The sequence below is a fragment of the Carlito syrichta genome, unplaced genomic scaffold, assembly GCF_000164805.1.
Source record: "Carlito syrichta isolate Samal-C Ts95f unplaced genomic scaffold, Tarsius_syrichta-2.0.1 Scaffold117959, whole genome shotgun sequence".
Taxonomy (NCBI): Eukaryota; Metazoa; Chordata; class Mammalia; order Primates; family Tarsiidae; genus Carlito; species Carlito syrichta.
Genome location: NW_007062055.1, coordinates 22,180 through 28,951, shown reverse-complemented (window position 1 = coordinate 28,951; position 6,772 = coordinate 22,180). Strand labels below are relative to the sequence as shown.

At 58.9% G+C, this 6,772-nt stretch overlaps 1 protein-coding gene across 1 annotated transcript in view; it reads right to left on the bottom strand.

The window, feature by feature from the left end:
* Window positions 1-6,772, bottom strand: part of WNT7A (Wnt family member 7A) — a gene marked incomplete at its 5' end in the record, with an annotated part of 50,758 nt that overhangs the window by 26,083 nt on the left and 17,903 nt on the right. The gene's annotated exons all lie outside the window — the stretch shown is intronic.

Sequence of the window (6,772 nt, the reverse complement as noted above, 5' to 3'; positions counted from 1 at the left end):
CACTGCCCCCGCCTCCACCAGCCACAGGGAGCAGGAGGGAGGTCGGAGCTGGGAGCTGGGCCCCGGGTGTGAATCCTGCTCCTCCACTCTTCTGGGGTATGTGGTCTCGGCAAGAGCCCCCCAGGTCTGGGTTTCGGTCTCTGGCGGGTTTGACGGGTCTGAGGAAGGGAGAGTCTCCAACTCAGAGACACACCCATGATTCTCCTTGGCAGTCTCTGGCGGTCACCCTCCTTGATGGAGCAGTGGAGGCGGCAGAGCGTAAAACTGCCAGATTGCACACGGAGGTGGGGGCTGGAGAAACGAGCCCCCCCAACCCACACCTGCTTCAAAAGTTAAACTCACGACGGATGACAGGGCCTTCCAGACATTGTGCTCCCTGAAATGAGCCATCCCCAAAGAGACAAATGCTATGTGATTCTCCTGAAATGGGGTCCCTAGAGCAGACAAATTCACGGAGACGGAAAGTAGCACAGTGGGTGCCAGGAGCTGTGGTGGGGGGGAGTCTGCTGCATGGGGAAAGTTTTCGTGCGGGAAGACAAAGAGTCCTGAGGTGGAGGGCGCCGGTGGCCGAACGGCGGTGTGCGTGTGCTCAATGCCATTGAACTGACGGCACGTTTCATGTGAAGCGTGGTTTACCACAATTAAAAATAAATGAAAGCTTTAAACTAATTTCAAAAAAGAAAGACACTTGTGCCATTTTAAAAAATTGTTTTAATTTTAAAGACGTGGGGGACCATTCAGGGTGAGGTATGCAGATGCTCACTATGCAGGTACCTTTGTCGATTGTTATTGTTAAAAATTAATGAATTACTTTTGAAAAGAGATCACAGATCTAATGCAAAATGTAAAACTTTTGGGAAAAAAAATAAGGGAAAATCTTTGGGCTCTGGGGTTGAGCAAAGAGTTCTCAGACAGCATCAAAGTCACTATCCATAAAAGGAAAGATAGATAAATTGGACCTTAATATTAAGTTAAAAAGCTATACACTGGGAAAGGGGGTTTGTAAACCACACGACTGACAGAAGACTAGCGTCTAGAATAAATAAAGAAATGTCAAAACTCAACAGTAAAAATATAATCGAATTAGAGACTGGGCAGAACACATGAACAGACATTATGCTGAAGAGTGTACGCGGATGACAGATAAACGTGTGAAAAGCTGTTCCACATTGCTAGCCATCTGGGAAACCCCAACTAAAACCTCAATGAGGCAAAGCGCACACCTCTCAGAACAGCAGAAATTTAAACAATAGTGACATCACCAAAAGCTAGCAAGGATGCAGAGAAACTGGACCACTCACCATCGCTGGTAGGAATGTAAGACGGCACAGCCGGTCTGGGAAACACTTTCTCATAAACGTGAGTATTCAACTACCATGTATGTACACCCTTGGGCACTTATCCTAGATGAACGGGACCTTGCATTCACAGAAAAACCTGTACATACACGCTCGTGACAGCTTTTCTTGCAGTAGCTCAAAGCTGGGGGGAAAACCTCAAACCAAGAAAACCCAACACCCTTCAACAGGTGAACAGCTATTCAACTGTGGTGCATCTCTACCGTGGAATATTTGGAATATTAGCCAGCAACGAAAAGGAACTTTCTCTTGATACACACAACGGCTTGAACTAATCTTGGGGCAGCATGCTCAGTGAAAAGAAGCGAATCCCAGAAGGTTCCTTACTGTAAGAGCCCATTCGTGCAACATCACTAAATCGATCGAAACCATAGAAATGAACAGATGAGTGGCTGCCAAGGATTAAGAGGGGCCAGGAAGAGCGGGAAGCAGATGTGGCTTGCAAAGGGCGGCGTGGGGACCCTGGAGGCATCGCTGTCCTAACTCCGGCGGCATCAGCCTTCCGGTTGTGGTATCGTCCTAGAGTTCTGCAAGCTGTCACCATCCGGGAGAAGCGGGCAAAAGCTGCAAGGGATGTTTCTGTGTCTTACGACGAGGTGAGGTCTATGTGAATCGATAATTATCTCGACAGAAGCTCAATTAAAAAACACAAGAGACCTCACTGAATTTGAACTTGAGCTAAACGATGAATCATCGTTTAGTTTAAGTATGCCCTATGCAACATTCGGGACACACTTCTAATACGAATCAGGGCTGTTTACCTCAAGTTCAAATGTAACTAGGGGTCCTGCACCTTCGCGAATAATGCTGCTCCTGGAAACCCCCTCCCCCATGAATGAATGGCATTTCGTTCACTCACAAACATTTCGTGAGCACGTACTTGGTGCCAGGCCCTGTTCTAGGCACAGGGGATGCCGCCGTGGGCTTAGGCCATTCCTACGCTTGTGGCACCGAGCTTACAGCGGGAGGTGACCGGCAAGACAGGCACGAAGATCTGCGCAAGTGAGACAACTCCACGGGACAGGGAAAGCAGAGGGGCGGGGAGATGCGGCGGATTTCGGGAGGCAAGTCAGCGAGAGCCTCCTTGAGAAGGTGACATCTGAATGGGGTCTAGCCACGCCAACGTTTGGGGGAAGGGCATTCCAGATAGACGGAGCCGCATGTGCAAAGGCACCGAGGTGGGAACAAGCTGGGTGACTCCAGGAGTGTGTGGCCAGAGGGTGGCGAGTGGGGGAGGGTAGCGGGAGGCAAGGTTTGGGGCCAGGGGTTCTAGGGTCACCGCGTCTGCCCCACTCCACATGTCAGACCCAGAAGACACTTCTGAGACCCAGGAGAAGAAACCCCCTTGGGAGAAACCCAGGCCCCAGAGAGGAGATCTGCCCAGGGCCACGCCTGGTCCACGTCCCCGGGCCCTGGCTGCTGGCTGTTCCACGGGCAAAGGCGAGAACCCAGAACTGTGCCCAGGTGTGGGGCAGGAGTGGAGGGCACAGCTGCCTGGGCACAGCTCCTTCCGGCCTGGCCAGGCCAGCCGGTTTCAGGCTGGGCGGGGCCTGGCTCCTCGGGTTCTTGGCATGCCACCACGGGCCACTTTATCTGGTCAAATATGTAAGTGGCCCTTGGGACAGCAGAGAGGAGCATAGCTGAGCAAACCTTATCTGGACCCCACCCCAGCCGTCAGGGGCTGGTCCTTGGCGTCCCCTGACTCACAGGCCTGCCTGCGGCCAGGGCAGGGGTGGGAATCCAGCTCCCGGGAGCACCCGGGCCAGACGGGGCAGGGCAGGAAGGGACAAGACCGACACCCCTCCGTGTGCAAGAGGCTGGGCAGGGCCTGGGAGGTGACTTCTCGCTCCGGTGGAATTCCATCCCCCTGAGCTCACCTCCCTCGGAGCGAGCGGTGCATTCCAGCGGGGGCCAGCCTTGTCCCAGCTGGGCCCCATCCCCAGGGCCGCCTCTCCTGGGCTCAGTCCCCACACTCTCAGGAAGGGGTGGCTGGGGCCTCTCCCTCCCCGGGGGCCCCCAGAACTCCCTGGTGCACTTCGCTAGATGCACAGTACGCCCGCCAGCCTGGCCTGCCAGGTACACTGTCCTCGTGGAGGCTTGGAGACGCCTGGCCCTTGGCCGGGGTTCCACGGCTGGGAGACAGCAGGGGTCAACTTATCGCACAGCCGGGGCATCTGTGCCCCACGGGGGACCTCTTACGTGTGCTGACAAGGGTGCCTCGAAGGCCCGGATCCCCCTGGTCCTCCTGACTGCTCTTCCCCACCACGGCGCTCCTTCCCGAGGGCCCATCTGTCCAGGCTGTGCCTCAGACTCTCCTGCCGTCTCACTGTAATCCTGCCCTGGGCCACCCTGTCCACGCCAGGACTTCCGTGACCGCCTCCCGCTGGTGGGTGCCGGGAAGTAGCTCCAGCCAAGACCGCCCTCCAGAGCTAAGATCCAGGAACCAGGGCTGCTCCTCCCCGCCCGCTGCCACAGAGCACGCTCAGCCTCTCCCTCTAGAACCTGTCTCCTCCGTCCCAGGTCCTGACCCCAGTGCGGGGGCCCCATTCCTCCACCCCAAGTGCGCCGGCAGTGGGTGCTGCCTTCTATGCTTCCAAAACAGCCGCCCCGGCCACCCACCCGGAGCCCCCGGCGGGCTTCCGGCGCCAGTCACGGCCACAGCCCCTTCACTCTCCTCTGCTCTGTCCCCGAGAGGGTGCACACCCCCGCCCACCCACACGCACTGCCCCACCAGTGCCCCTTCCGGGCACGTCCAGGATGAGAGGAAGTCCCATCTGGGGCCTGGCACTCAAGGCAGGGAAGCCACCACCCGCTTGTCCTTCAAAGCCCTGCTGAGAGGTCCCTTCCCCTTCCCTTGCTGGTCTTCAGACTTCTTCGAGGGGAGAGCACTCCTCCTCTGACCTCTTTCCTGCACCTTCTGTAACACGTTTCTCCTGCAGTGTTTAGCCCTGAGTCACAACGGTGGGTCCTCTTACTCGATCCTCTCACTTGACTGAGCATCTAGTCTCGCAGACAAGAACGGTGGGTAGCTCACCTCCTTGCTGCCCAAAAGGCTGGAAAGAGGTGGTGCGAAGCCACAGAGATCCTGCCACTTAGAGATTTCAGCCCAAGGTTTCTGACTCCTCTCTCCTTCCTGACCAAAGACCCTGCGGCTCCAAACATCACGTGCTGGGGTATGGACCCAAGAGTCCGCAATCCCAGCCCGAGCGGTCTTTGGTTTCAATCTACAAACCTTACGGCCCTAAAAATGCCGACGGGGAAGTCATGATTGTAAAACCACCCTGCCAGAAGATGTCTGCACCCCGCAGCTGTCCCCGAGCTGACCGTTCCGATTCACCCCTGCAGGCCACACAACTGCCCAAGGCAACGAGGACAGGGGAAAGGGGAAGCCCGGCTGGCCCCCAGCAGTGGCGTCCCCCTCCGCCCTAGGGCTCACGCCCCCCGGCAAGGGCCTGGCTCTGCTGGGCCTGGACCCAAGCTGCAGGCCTGTGAGGGCAGAGGACGCCCCGCGGCGTTTCACCCCCTCGTCTGCCAGGCGAGTTGGTGGGCTCTGAGGCAGCCCTGGGGGCCGCCGCTCGCCGGGCCTGCAGAAGGCATGCGGTGCGCCCCCTCCGAGGCGTCCCCTGCCCCCCCCATTTCTCCGGCACCAGCTGCCAACAAGCCCCAGAGCCTGTGGTCAGGTTGAGTCTTGTCTCCTGGCGGCAGGAGTGAGGGAGCGGGTGATAAACACATCTGCGAGCCTTTCCCAGGCTCTCAGCCAGGAGCAGCGGCAGGCTGGCCCCTTTGCTCCCATTGGCTCCCGGACTCCCCTGTGCGCGGGGGCCCACGGCAGGCTGCAGGGGAGGGGGTCCCTCGGTGGGGGTGGGGTGTCCCATGCCTTCGAATAAGTGGCCCGCTGCAGCGCTGGTCAGAACGAGGCCAGGGTCGTGGTCCCAAGTGACAGATGCAGACTGAAGCCCCGCAAGGATGGAACCCACAGCAGCTGGTGGCTCTCTGTACCTGCCGTGTCTGGACCCTGGGGTGCCCCGTGCAGAGACGGAGGGTCTGGCTGCCTGGGGCCAGGCTCCGTCTTGCTGTGCTCCGGCTGGGCTGTGCAGCCACCGACCCAAGTCCCCAGGGGGCAGCCGGTTCCTCCTCTGAGCCTGCATTTCCACCCCCATAGCACAAAGTGGCTGGATCAGTGGCTGCTCAGGCCTTTCCCTGGGTCCACTGGGGAGTTCCCAGTTCTACCTCTTGGCTCCGAAAATGCACAGTGCCTGCTGAAGCCACCCCAAGGGTTCTCCCCGACCAAAGTGGAGCCTGGCAGGCGGGGAGTGTATGGACCTCTCTGGGTTCCACTGGGTTGGCATGACTGCTGTGCTCAGGAAATCAGGTCCGGCCTGACCTGTGTTCCGCCTGCCCAGATCCCACTCCAGGCACACTCTCTTGCTCCAGAACTCTCAGTGGCTCCCCAGTGAGCACACGGTACTCATCCATTCACCCCACACACATTTATAGAGTGCCTACTGCATGCCGGGCTCTGGAGTGCAGCTGCCACCGAGGCGCCCCAGGCCTCTGTCCTCAGCAAGCTGAAATTCGAGGGAGGGGAGGAAGCCACAGAACAAGACAAGCTCCAGGAAAAGTCGAGGAGTTGATCGAAAAGGGAAGCTCCGCTGGGGAGGGGACATCGTGGCTGAAACTTGAGTGGTGAGAAGACAACCCCTGGAGATCTGCGGGCGGAACACAAGGCGCTCACTCCTTGGCCCGGCTGGTGACCTGGCAGGTCACCCCAGCTGTGGTTCCCCTTTCAGAGGCCCACACACCAGCCAGTGTGGGCCTCTGAACTAGCCACAAGCCCTCACCTCTGGGCTTCTGTCCACTCTCCACAGCCCCAACACCTGGGTTGCCTGCACCTCTCCTCTCTGCCTGGCCGAACCTCGCTCATTTTTGGGAGGTCCACCTCCTCCAAGAGGCCCATCGAGGTTAGTTTTAGGAGCTCTGACAGTTCCCAGCGTCTGCATGCCCCACAGGCTCTTGGCAACATGGCCGGGCAGCAGCCACAAGCCCCACGCCCGGCGGAGTGTGTGGCTCGTGTGATGCGCTCTCGCCTGTCCCTCCCCCAGCCCGACTTCCCGTGGCCGCCGTGTCTCGCTCTCCTTTTGTCCTGGCTGTGGCCCAACCAGGCAGCCACCGGTGGGGAAACCGAAGCGGGAAGGAGGAGGCCACCTGTCTTCCTCCGGTCTGCCTCCACGAAGGAGAGGCAGGCGGGGCCTCTGCCCTGTGGTCTGCAGGGTGGCCCGGCCCCAGAACCGGGAGGCAGGAGCAGCCGGAAGCCTGCAGGGACGTGCCACCCCGGGCAGGAGCTCCTGGCCATGGAACCAGACGGGCAGGGCGTTGTAAGTCACCCCAGGACATCACCCCCGGCAGGCCAGGTG